Source organism: Podarcis pityusensis (assembly GCF_964106645.2).
Source record: "Podarcis pityusensis genome assembly, chromosome: 8".
In the NCBI taxonomy this organism is placed as follows: domain Eukaryota; kingdom Metazoa; phylum Chordata; class Lepidosauria; order Squamata; family Lacertidae; genus Podarcis; species Podarcis pityusensis.
In genome coordinates, this window is record NC_138033.1 from 31,363,125 (window position 1) to 31,376,689 (window position 13,565).

The 13,565-nt window shown below is 47.4% G+C and overlaps 1 protein-coding gene across 5 annotated transcripts in view; it reads right to left on the reverse strand.

Annotated features, from left to right (window-relative positions):
• The window catches only part of ADGRB2 (adhesion G protein-coupled receptor B2), a 238,809-nt gene that overhangs the window by 132,332 nt on the left and 92,912 nt on the right, over positions 1 to 13,565 (reverse strand). Inside the window, exon 1 of one of the 5 annotated variants that reach the window (XM_081019593.1) lies at positions 13,179 to 13,198. The exons of the other annotated variants lie outside the window; for them this stretch is intronic. The gene's annotated coding sequence lies outside the window, so the exon portion shown is untranslated. Of the gene's footprint in view, positions 1 to 13,178; positions 13,199 to 13,565 lie in introns of those variants that run through there. 5 annotated transcript variants of the gene reach the window in all.

Consider the following 13,565-nt stretch of genomic DNA (forward strand, 5'->3'; position numbering starts at 1 on the left):
AAAATGACAAACTAATGCAGAAAAATGTGTCCAACGGAACTTAGCTTGGAAAAATGAGAAGTTGAGAGGGTCCACAGCAAAGTGCTTTTGCCTGGTTTTACCTCTGACATCTCCAAGGTAGAGGTGGGAAAAGAGGCTTCCTAAGACCCTGGAGAGCTGCTGCCAGCCAGTGTAGACAATACTGAGCTGAATAGACTGGCTGTATAAGGCAGCTTCCTACATTCCTAAATTGAAATTGACAAATATATCCATCCCTACAGTGCACTGGAAACACCTGTCTTGAGTCTAAATCTGGCCTGGACCCAACACACAACTGGGAACCCCTCTCTCACCCCACTCCCCCACAATTCCACGAAGACGGATGTCCTGCCATCTTTCTACTCTGTCGAGCTGGCCTGCATGAAGTGGGGGAAGCGGCAGCAAAATGCTCCCCTAGGGCACTCTTCTCCCAACTTCTTGTCTCTTTGCTTTAATTAGTTCCAACAGAGCAAGCCTCTGACAGTCATTCCTCCTGATGGCTCAGGATCGTTTCTGCCTGCTCTGATCCCTGCTCTGGCCCAGTGAGAGAAGGAGTTGCACAGTGGAGGGGGGAGAAAGAGGTCAAGGAAGAAGACGCAGTGGCCTACCTGACGTTGGTTAGCTGCAGGGAAGAGCCTGACAACTTCCCTGAGGCGGAGGAAAGCATTCGCTGCTAAGTACAGTATCTTCAGTAGGCTGGGAGGCGGAGATGCCCACCAGCTAGCGTGCTATGGATCCAATCAACAAAGCCATGTTTCGTCAGGTAAGCAGAGTTGGAGCAAAGATGCTCCGGGGCTTGGCAAAAAACAACAACAGCACAGCCAGTGATGGAGAATTTGCTGCCTTTTAATGGGATTCTACAAATCTGGGATGCCTCAGCCTTGCAAATGGAAGAACTGGAAGAAAAGCCCATTCATTCCAGATTCTGCCCAGGCTCTGCCCCAACCCACCACATTTTGTCAAGGCCGGGGGGGGGGGTGGCAACTAGAATAAAATAACTGGGAGCTCAGATAAGCCCCATTCCACATAATCAATCAGACGACGCTGTGCAATTACACCATTTGAATGGCAATGCCCATCAACTTTGAGGGGGCCCCTGGCCCCCTCAAATATTTTATTGGGGTGGGGAAGGATCTCAGCCTCTAGGAGTTAGCTCCTATGGTCCAGGGTCCACCTTCAACATGCTTTTGGGCTGCTTTGGCCAGGTTGGGGGGGTGGATATCCAAAGCATGATAGCAGATGGATCCCATAGGGCAGCATTAGGGGAGCCTGTGGCTTTCCCCATGTTGATGGATGACCAGCTCACATAAGCCCCTGCAGTCAGCATGGGCAGTGGTCCAGAAATAATGGGAGTTGTAGACCAGCAACATGCAGGCTACCTTTGCTGTAGAGGAACTGTGTGACAAAGGGCAGCCAAGAGGGTCAGCTAACCCCATGGTGAAAGGAAGGTATCCAAGTGAGTCCCAGGACACAGTCCGAAGGCAGGTGATGCAGCCCCCTTGCTGACTCAAAGCAGGGAGGTTCTGTATCTTTTTCAAACAGCATGCTTAACAAGCTGGTTTTTATATGTTTCAAAATGCCTTTAATTGTTTAAAATGTGATAATTGTTTCATTTTATCACTTCTGTGTTTACTGCCCTGGACTCCTTTGGGAGGCAGGTCAGAATAGAAATTTCATAAATAAACAAACCAAGCCACTTTATTTTGAAGGGAAAGCAGCAACACAGAGTCCTGGTCCTGGGCTGGGCTGCTGATCCAGAGTGGGCCCCTCTGTGGGTTTTTTGCCTCCCAGCTGCTCTTTGCCTCCACGGGTGCAGTTGCAGAAAACAGTACCCACCCATGCACCCCAAAAAGACATCCCAGGGAGAATTATTTGGAAACCAGCACAAGGCCTAATCTGTATCATGCAGCATAGTACCAAACTGGGGTTCTGTGCACCTCCTTGAACGGGTTGCATCCACAGTGGCATGGGCAAGTGTTCCACTGGTGCAACACATTCATGTCGTCTCCCCCACTGCCCCCATCTTCTCAGGAGGGTCCTCTCTGGAGCTGCTCAAGTTGGCATACATGTTTCTCCTCCCTCCCATTCTTCATTTTGCCCTCACAACAACCCTGTGAGGTAGGTTAGGTTGAGAGATGGTGACTGGGCCAAGACACCCAGTGAGTTTCATGGCTGACTAGGGATTTTAACTCTGGCCTCCAAAATCCTAGCCCAATTCTCTAACCATTATGCCACACTAGCTCAGCCCACTCCTCATAGCTCCTTCTCACATGGTTCTCTGTCTCTGCATGTTCCTTCATCCCAAATAGGCTTTTAAAATCCTTCTTCACTGCAACACACACAACACTGAACACTACATTCTGAATTGTGCAATTCCTCCTCACACACTCCCCACAAATTATGCAATGATGTAAATCATGAGATGCGAATTTACGTCACTTGTTTCGAGCACAGAATTCAGGTCTTCTGGTTTCCCCTCTGCAGAATCCCAGGGTCCCTTTGCCAACCAGAGGGAGGAGGATTTGACAGTCCTTCTGTAGCTGCAGAAGACAGTCAAGGCAGAGAGAGAGAGAGAGAGAGAGAGAGAGAGAGGCAGGTCAGCCTGCCCCAGGCACAAGCAGCTGCCTCATTCCACACTTTCCTCCCAATGACCCGGAATGCCGGAAGGATGCCCAGATCTCTCTCAGCAGCTCTCACCTGAGCGACAGACCCATTAGCGGTGCAGCTGCAGCAGGAGCCAGATATTAAGAGAGCTGTTGACCCCAGTGCAAAAAGCTCAACTTGTGTCAGATAAGAGGACTGTGTGAAGGAGTTGCAAGCCTTTATCCAAGGCTCTGGGAACATCTGGCATGGAACGCTTGGCACTACCTCTAGAATTTATTTATTTTAATGGCAGGATTCCATCAGAGCACAACCATGGGACCATTAGGCAGCAACTGGTTGCACACACACAGATCCCCCAGACAATCCTGAGAACTGGAAGCGAGAGCAAGTAGGTCAGTGGGCTGATCCAGAGAAAGCCACAGGGGTGTGGGATCCAGTGCCTCCCCTTTACTCCCTTGCCATTATTTGCTTCCTCCTAACCAGCTGAGATTAAAACCTACACCAGTGGTGGCTGACATGATGCTCTCCAGAGGTTGGGCAGCTGTCCAGGCTAGGTGGTGCTGAAGTATCTGAATTGTCCAGTTACTGTACACTGTATTTTGAGACAACTTCAGATACTGTATCACCCCAGGGACTCCAATTATTGAATTGTATTATTTTGATTAATTTGTTGCTATTTGCTTCATTTATACGCTACTGCACTTGATATTATAGTGATTGTAATGTTTGTTGTTTTGTCTGCAACGAAGGCTAAAGCCAGGGTTCATGCAGTCTCTTCTTGAGTCCCATTTGTGCCTATTCCTTCAGGGGACCCAGGGGATCAACAGGCCACTCCCCCAGGATGGGCGCAAGGCACAATCTGTTCGGATGCCGAAATGTCACCTATGCCTGCAATTGCAGCCATGACATTCCTTGATCCCCTTTGCCTTTGATGTCTGGAGCAACGGAACTCTGGGGACTGCATGAGGCAAAAGGCATCTGACACAGCCTGGATCACAAGGAACAATCCCCTTATACCTGCCCAGGGAGGGATGCAATGCAAGGCTTAGAATACTGATAGACAGCAGCACACTGCACAGGAAAAGGTGCAGGAGGAAGATGCCTTGAGTGAAGCAACACAGGCATCACCAAGAAGAAGAAGAAGAAGAGTTTGGATTTGATATCCCGCCTTTCACTCCCTTTAAGGAGTCTCAAAGCGGTTAACATTCTCCTTTCCCTTCCTCCCCCACAACAAACACTCTGTGAGGTGAGTGGGGCTGAGAGACTTCAGAGAAGTGTGACTAACCCAAGGTCACCCAGCAGCTGCATGTGGAGGAGCGGAGACGCGAACCCGGTTCCCCAGATTACGAGACTACCGCTCTTAACCACTACACCACACTGGCTCAAGGAGGAAGGCTTCGTGGCTGGAGGTTCGTAAGCATCTTGGCTGCAACACGGGCTCTGAGGATCCCTTGCCACTACAATTAGGGCTGTGCATGGGCCAGGATTCTGTGGACAGAACGTGGCCCTAATACAAAATTCAGCTCCCTAAAGATCTCAGAATCCTTTTAAAAAGCAGGAAAAATGAGTGGGGGTGATACTGTGATTCCTGCATTGCAAAGGTTGGACTAGATGGCCCTTTGGTACCCTTCCAACTCTACAATTCTGTGATTCTTTGCCAGCTAATCTTTCAGGTGGAAGAGAGAAAGGTCAGCTGAGATTTCTGGTGGCCTGATGGGGCCCTGGCCTGTCCCCCAAAACCGGATAATTATTGCTGCATCCCACCCCAATCTCCACCAAATAGCTGCACGAGATCCCAAGGGTTCCAGATGCTCAAATAGGGTTCTGTTTTCTATGGGAAATCAAGGCACAGTGGAGAGTAGTGTCTTTAAGAAATATGGTGTCTTGTACACATACTTACACCTGGGTCTGCACTGGAGAGAGTTCAGAGCATTACATCTCAAGAGGGGCTTGTTCCCCAGAGCAGTGCAACATTGGAGTCCAAGGCATCCTGCACAACTTCACAGTGCCTCTGTCCCAACCTGCCAAGATGGTTCTGCCCTGCATGGCCTCTGCCTTGAGTTGTGGCTCCACCCTTCTCCTTCCCAAAGACCCTGGCCAGAAAAAACTGAAGCCTTGTGTAAAATGACACCTTCTCCCTATAGGCACAGCCCCCATCACCTCCTCCTGCCTTCACCCAGTGGAGCCTCCTACCCGGTTGATGGTTTTCATTGATGGGTTAATGACTTGCTTCCATTAATGACTTGTCATTCTTCAACTTCTGTCTCAGACCAGCCCTGGAATCTTCCATTCAATACCCCACATATTGTCTAAATTCTACCATGTATTAATTTCCAACATTCCCTAACTCTGGCAGTTATGGGTGCACCCCCAAACTCTGTTACCCTGGATCTGTGACAGTATTTTACCGACACCAGTTATCCATTCAGTATACTCAGGTCCTGCTTTAAGGCCCTGAGAGGTTCACAAAGCGGCTTACGAGAGTCTCACAACAAAGTCATGCTCAAATCTAGGAAGCGAAACATTGTTGGTTATATGGCTGTGTGTCACTCCGGGTACATTAAGCAGAAGAGCAGAATAATAAAGAGTAATCATTATTATATTGAAATGGCAGAAACCGGACATTATGCAAAATAAGAGACATCATGCCAAGCTGAACAGCGGTTTCGGAGTTCTACAGAATCCCAGTTCTCCCGGCACGGAAGCTCAATTACCTTGATGCAAAGCTCTCAATCTCCCTTCCCATTTGCCCAACACACACACACACACACACACACACACACACACACACACACACACACGGCAGGCCGCCAAATGGTGCAGTCGCTCCGAGACAGGCACGTAAGCCCTCTCTGCATGAACCCGCCAAGGGCTGAAGGCAAGCACCCCTCCGCCTTGCTCCCCACAGCATCCCCCTCCTATTAATCCCCCATCAGCTCTCAAAGCCAGAGGCAAACAACTACTGAGAGGCAGAGAGAGATCCCAGCCCAGCGCAGCTTTCAGAAAAAAGGCGACTGTTTTGTTGCGATAATGGAGAGCCGGCTGACAAGAAAGAGCAGGAGGGAGGGTGCCAGGGACTAACTTCCTGTTGATATTTTTAAAGCCTCCATTAAAGACTCGGCTGCCCTCCGCAGGGGAAGCTTTCTCCATCACACACACCCTCCCTTGCACCCCCAACAGCTGTGAGCTGCACAGCAAAGCGGCGGGTCAGGTGGGGACATCCTATGAAAGGCCGCTCCCAGCCTTCAGAAGCAGTGGCGGAGCGGATAAGTTCTGAAGTGCAGACCCTCTTTGTGACAACAACACGCATCCCCTCCCAGTCGCTTTTAAGAAACAGAAATCAGAGTTTGAACAGGGCAGATATGATGGCAGGAGTGTACTAAGCCAGCTTCTTGCTGGCTCTCACCTACACATTTTGCTCAACATCCAGCCTGAGAAAGACCCCTGGTGGACTCAAAAGCTTGCTCACACTTTTGTGATCTTTTGGTAGGTCATAATGGTAGGCATTTGCTAAAATAAAATAGTGGCAGCTTAACCCTTAACCATGCATGCCTACAGCCCGGCTAGCTCAGATGGTTAGAGCGTGATGCTAGTAACACCAAGGTTGTAGGTTCAATTCCTGTATGGGACAGCTGTTCCTCTCCTGGTATGCCCCACAGAGGACCTTAAGGTCCATAAATAGCAACACCCTAGAGGTCCTGGGCCCTAAGGAAGTTAGATTAGCCTCAACCAGAGCCAGGGCCTTTTCAACACTGGCTCTGGCCTGGTGGAACACTGTGTCTAATGAGACCAGGGCCCTGTGTGATCTGATTTCCTTCTGCAGGGCCTGTAAGACAGAGTTGTTCCACCTGGCCTTTGGCTTTGAATCAATTAGATTCCCTCCCCCTCTTTATTTTTTCCTTTCTACTCCTGTGAAGAGGCTGCATCTTAATGGTTTAATGTTGTATTTTAATCTTGTTTTTAAGTTGTATTTTAATCAACTTGTTTTTATTATTGGTTGTTAGCCGCCCTGGGCCCGGTCTTGGGTGGGGAGGGCGGGGTATAAATAACAAAAATTATTATTATTATTATTTGGCAGGCATCCCATGAAAGGACATTACTATTCTTATTAAATTTTATCCCACCTTTCTGCTGGGCAGCTCATAGCAGGCCCTTGTCCCAGCTGTGGAATAAAGGCGTGGTGCTTTCGCCAGGTCTGCATTGCAGCCATTTCACAGTTAAGAGTCATGCAGCCCCTTCAGAGTCACCATTTCATGGGGAAAAGTCAGTCCTGGGCAAAAACTAAGACTGCCTCCCCGTTGGATGCTCCACCCTTCAATGAGTGATGCCTTGCAAGTGTGAAAAGTCATCAAAATGATAAATGCTACTATGAACAATTAGGGATGCCAAATAATTCCAATGCAAGTGAAACAAGAGTGAAAATTGGGGATGGCCACTTATTTGTCCCATGTCCAGAATGGAAATTAATCCAGCAAGTATGATCAGTATATGCTGCTGTTGCTGCTTTGTGTTGGCAAATGAAGCATAATTAAAATAACAGAATTGTAGAGTTGGAAGGGACCCAAGGGTCATCTAGTCCAACCCCCTGCAATGCAGGAATCTCAGTTAAAGCATCCATGGCAGATGGCCATCCAACCTCTGCTTTAAAACCTCCAAAGAAATCCACCACCTTCTGATTGATGGTGTTTCCCCTCCATTTGTACTGCTTTTCCTTTGCTATGAAATGAATGGCCTTTGACTTGAAATGCCGTGGAATAACATATGGATAATGTAATTATGCAAATTCTGCCATAGAAGACAGCAAGATGAAGCCAAATTGCAGCAGAACAGAAACAGCACTGCCTATGACGTAGATGGATGGAATGGAAATCAATGCCTTCCTATATTACCACAGCTGAAAATTTCCTTTCTCCTCACATTGCCTTGAGGCATTGCAGTGGAGTTGCACTCCATTCACACATTCAGCCATGAGTCATCAAGGGATGATAAATCCAGTGGTTGATATACCTCTGTGGGCCAAGTCTCCCGTCCAGAGAATGCCCATGCTTTGTCTTAAAAAATGGAAATCCATTCACACATGCAGCTGCCAGCCACTAAGGGCTGGTGATCGCATGCCATTGGTAACTTCAGCTTCAAAGGCTGGTTTATGTGAATGGTCCAGCACAGATTATAATGCCACAGACAGCATTTATAGGCTGCCTCTCAGGCACCCCACTTGCCAATAGGATGAGTCCACACACTGGCTGTGCAGTCACCAAGTAAGACAATGAAGCAGAAGGGACACGAGAAGGTGCTTCATACAGTCAGGCCACTCACCATCTCACTCAAGGCTGGGGGATCTCTTATGCCCCCCCCAAGCCATTTCCAGTGGCCTGCCAGCCCCCTACCACATTTCCTTTCAGTGCTAGAATAATAAAATCATTGAAAAGCACCATCTGTGCAGTAGCCAGTGGCTGCTGAAGTGTGGGGGGTGGAATCCCCTCCCCTCGCCTTCCCCGAGACCATCGGAGTGGAAGTCATTGGTGGCAGCGGCGAACTCCAAGGAGCAGCTGAGCTGCTGCGCTCCAGTCTTCCCTGAGTGCTTGGTTATTGTCGTTGGTGCTCAGGAAACATCCGAGCAGATGGGGGTGCTGAGGTGGAAGTAGGCGGCCAAGCGCTCTGCTTTCTCCTAAGCGTGCTCAGCAATCACTACTGTCGCTTGAGAATCACTGGAGCGCTCAACTGCGTGCTTTCCCCTGCGGAGGAGAGGAAGAGGGGCCTCCTCTCCTGGCTATCTCCTACCCCACAGCTGAAGAGAGAGCTGTGTGAGCAGGAGACAGAGAGAGAGAGAGAAGGAGGTGACCACACCCCCACTGACAAACAGTTAGCCAAGAGTGAACTCTCCATGAGACATGGTCCACCACCCTGATCTAGCTCAGCGTAGTCAACACTGAACCCAGGGGTCATCTACATGCAAAGCATGTCCCCTACAGCCCTTTCCCAAAGCAGATATTAAGATGGTACTTTGTTTTACTGCAGAGGAATTTCCCTTGTATTGCTCAGCATTGTCTGCAACTCTGCACTGATCGCGATAGGCTCTGCAGGACATCAGAAGAGGGTCTTTCTTGGCCCTCCCAGGTGATGGAACCTGAGACCTTCTGCATGCAGTCTGACCCTTCTCCACATGCCTGCTTCAAAAGAGTCCTAACAGGTAATTACATCCATACCTGAATGGCTTTCACCATGAGATTTCTGTCCAGATCATGGTCAGAATTGGCAAGAGGAGATGCATCACACTTTCCCAATTCTGGTGCTTTCCATATGTTTTGGACTACAGTTCTCATGGTGGCTGGGGCAGATGGAAGTTGTGGTCCAAAGCATCTGGAAAGCACCAAGTTGGCGAGGACAGACATGCAAGAAGCTTCTAGCTGGCTCTGAAGCAGGAGGCAGGAGCAAACTCATAACAAAAGGAACAAAACAAAAGCTGAAGGTGCAAAAGCAATTGGGAAAGTTAACTGCTTTCAATACGGCAGCGGTTCTGTGAATTCTTTAAATTCAAAAAGTCAAAGAAAGCAGTCATTAATTGTTTCATCAAAGTCTGCAGCACAGCGCCCCCTTGTGTCGCACTGGTGCAAGTGATGCTGCCTCACCTTACCAGTTAAGTTCGTGTGTGTGTGTGTGTGTGTGTGTGTGTGTGCAGCGTCACCTGCCCTCACGAACTCTAGCAGTAAAATACTTCTTCTTGGTACAGGTGGACCCACAGAAGTAGCTGGCTCCCCATTGCGTTCTCAGGGTGGGCACTGCAAAACAGAGGTACTTTGCCCCTGCTTGAAAGGGTAGATACAACCCAAATGTTAGAGCTGCCCAGAAGCCTTCAGGTGAATTGTGTTTGACTTGTAAAAACTGTTTTACTCTTCCACTGAAATTCCTCAAATGTGACATCCAAGAAGGCAAGGCAAGTTTCTCCTAAACTGGCAAAATTCAGTGGGCAAGTGAGAGAAAGTCCGTTTGGTTCCCCTTTTAATGAAAGTTGGCCTAAAATGCAGCTACCCTCTGAAATTCACACTTCTCCAAATCTTGCAAAGAGAGAATATTGCAAAAAGTGTGCATTTTAGGCAATACTGCATACAAAAATTAGAAGAAATGTGGTCTAAAGTGTTGACAGCTTGTTTGAAGATTATGTGAGGAACTGTACCGAAGACTGGAAAAAACAAGAAACTCAAGGAAAATGAAATTGACAGATCCATCCGTTCTTAATCCAGGCACGTGCAAAAACACTGGAGAAACTGAGCTAGTCTCATCAAAACCTGTCTATGAACCTGGCTCTATGCAAAATTACAGAATTAGATGAGCTTTACTTCCTTCAAAACCCATAAGTGGTTGAGAGAGCAGCAGGGCTGGGGGAGAGGGGATTTCTTTGTTAGCACTTCATCATAAGCAGGGCAGGGACTTTTATACTATGCTCAGTCATAACTAGCTAATAATTATCTTGAACAGATAAAATTATCTTGCTACAGATCTGCATAGCTCTGGCGGTGCCTGATGGTTCCCACCTTCCCAGTCCTTACTAGGACTCCTCCTCCCCAGAGTCTTTTCCACACAATCAAATTAATAAGAGTGTGGAGAATGAAGGTCATGGTTATCCACTTTCAGCCCCCACCTATGCCACGTATGAAAAAGCAACCACAGGAAAAAGCACCTTCAGGAGCCAAAACTAGAAGATGAGGGCCGGAAGTCATGGCCACCCGTGGGTGGCTTTCAGCAACTGCCTTTCATGTTTGCACCTCAAAGAAGCTTCCTGGCCAGCCAGCATAAACAGAATCTGCCCTTTGATCAGTAAGTCAAACATCAATCCTTCCCTTTGAGGGGCTTCAATATTTTAAGGCAAATGTTCAAAGGGGCCTGATTCCCCTTTTTAAACCTAGCAAAATGATATTCCTGCATCCTTGAAGGCAAAAGGATATTCCTGCAACCTTCCGCCTCACTCAAGTAAGCTCAAAAGCACGATGCTAGTACAGTGGTACCTCGGGTTACATACGCTTCAGGTTACAGACTCCACTAACCCAGAAATAGTGCTTCAGGTTAAGAACTTTGCTTCAGGATGAGAACAGAAATCGTGCTCTGGCGGTGTGGCGGCAGCGGGAGGCCCCATTAGCTAAAGTGGTGCTTCAGGTTAAGAACAGTTTCAGGTTAAGTACGGACCTCCGGAACGAATTCAGTACTTAACCCGAGGTACCACTGTAATTAGGTGAGGTGGGGAGGAGGCCATAAAGAGTTCACCTGTCACCGTTTCCAAAACAGCCAGAAAAGCCTGTGCCATCACTGGGGGAGAAATTCGGTTTGGATCACATTTTAAAGCGAAACCGTCCGAAACATAACAGAAAGACAGCAATCCTTTGAAATCTGCCCTTCTCAGAATTTTTCAATTTTCAGGGCTGTGCTGCCACTTCTCTGCCCCTCCTGCCCCCTCCCCTTCCTCCCAGGGTGACGATGGCCGCCTCTGAGAGACGTCCTGCCTGATGGAGGACACGGCCAAAGTACAAGCTCATAAACAGGCAGTACAAGCCATGCTTTTTACTGGTTCTATTTTTACGAGGAGACGCCGTGAACTGTAACGAGATAATATTCTGTTCTTGGTCACCCTGTTAAGAAATTATCATGGTCGTCCACTTGAGAAACTCGCCCCAGGCGCCCACTGGGATGATCAGCACGAAAGCACAAGTCGGGGGAGGGGGGCAGAGGGGGAGTAAAGGAGGAAGGGTTGCCTGAAATGTTTCCAAATGATTAAAAAGCCACTTTGCAAAAGGAGCTCCTGCTGTGTGAAAGGCGGGGCAAGAGTAATTCCCATAAGCAGCTGCAGAAGAATTTGCTGCATCCCAAAGTTAGACCTGGAAAAGGCTGTGCCTTTCTGCGCACCTGAGTCAAATGCTCACTGATGCTCCAGGGGCCTGCCTCCTTGGAGAGCGTAAGGAATCATCGAATCAAAGACACAGAAACAGAGAGTTGGAAGGAATCACAAGGGTCATCTAGTCCAACCCCCTGCAATGCAGGAATCTCGGCTAAAGAATCCCTGACAAATGGACATCCAACTTCTGTTTTTTAAAAAAGGTATTCAATCCCACTGTCAGAAAGTTCTTCCTAATGTTTAACTGGAGACAAACAGCTGGGGCAAATGCTGAGAAGGTCCCATATTGAGACTGCAAGACCCATCACCCTCAGCAGGGAAGCAGCATCAAGCTTTGCCTCTCAATGCCTGTTATTTGTTTCCTTCACCTCTCCAAGGTTAAGGTAACTGGGTCACCTCAAATCTGCTCAGTCACAAGCATTCAACCATTTCTGCAAACACAAGTGTCTAGTCCTCAGGGTTGCAGGGGAGAGTTTGAAAACCTGCAACAGTGCTTTGGGGAAAATCCAGAAGCCAGTGGGTGGCTAGTAATAAATAATAATAATAATAATAATAATAATAATAATAATAATAACAACCAAATAAGAAAGAGGCTGAGGTTCCCTGAGATATAGATATTTCCTACCCTACTATACCCTGATGCTACTGGGCCCTCCTTGTATTCAGACATTCAATATTTTGCCTTCGGAGCAGGAAAAACTTTTACCACTCAGTTCTTCTGAATACGTAAACTACATTTAGGGCAACAGAGCAAAGCAGACTGGATTGTTTTGGAACACAGGTGCAAAATGCAATTTTTGAAGACTCATGTTTAAAGAGAACACAAGTACTGGTTGTACAGATGGATTTCATGTACTTTTAGTGTTTTAAATTTGGTGTTTGGGTTTTGTTTTTGTTTGTTTTTTTGCTTTGTTTTGGGTGCACCACCTCAATATTTTTGCATGGAGAGAGAAGGAAAAGAAAAGAAAAGAAAAGAAAAGAAAAGAAAAGAAAAGAAAAGAAAAGAAAAGAAAAGAAAAGAAAAGACAAGACACCAGGGGAAAGATGCTATCCTACCTTATCCCTTGCTGAATCGTTCTTTTTCTACTAGTAGTGATTTAAAAGAAAACTGCTGGGGTGCATTTAAAAATATGATTCCCCGCCTGCAGTCTGAAGTGGTACAGTCCATTCTATCAGCCACAGGCCACTATCACCTCATCCCTTTGCATGCATGAACCCGGCCTAAGCTGCCAAGCAAAGTGTTTTACATGGGCTTTTAATCGCTTAACGGCTGGTTAAGATGCTGTAAGCCGTTTAATGTGCTCTGAGCTTCCCCTGTTGTGAAGTTACCCCAAAGGGAAGATGCAGCAAAGAGGGGATCAGAAGCAGGAGGATTTGCTCATCTGCTTACCCCGCAAGAACCCAGGCAAGTAAAGAAGCGGATGTTCTGCATTGCCATCCACCTTTGTAAAAACGTTTACGCCAGGAAGAACTGGAAAAGGTAGTGGGAACGGAAGCAGGCATCTGACTGCCATGGGCTTCAAAAGCCTCAATTTCACTTAAAAGTCTAAAAAGATCCCAACATTTTTCAGGATTGGTGAGGAAACAAAAGTCATGTCACTTCAACAACGCAGCCCCTTGCACCCCAGAGCCTTGCTTATTAATCCAGATTTATGCATATCCACTCACTTACGTTCAGTTGCTCTTGGTAGTGCAGATCAGCTTCTTTCCATTCTGTGTCAGTTTAGCACATGCTCAGACACAGATGTAGTCCATCTTGTTTCCAACGAACAACCCCCAATATAAAATTTTCCACATCCTCTAAAATATGCAGGTTTTTTTAGGCATATTCCCTAAAATATGCATTTTTTTATTCCCCAGAAATTGCAGATTGGTACATATGCCTGAATGGAGATTCCTGCATTGCAGGGGGTTGAACTAGATGACCCCAGGATCCCTTCCAACTCTACAATTCTATACATGTTTTCCCACCAAAGCTGCACCACAGATTTTGGAGAAATATGTTCCAATCTGCATGTAAGCCAGCCAATGAGGTCAGAGTCCTTTAAGGCAAAGGCAG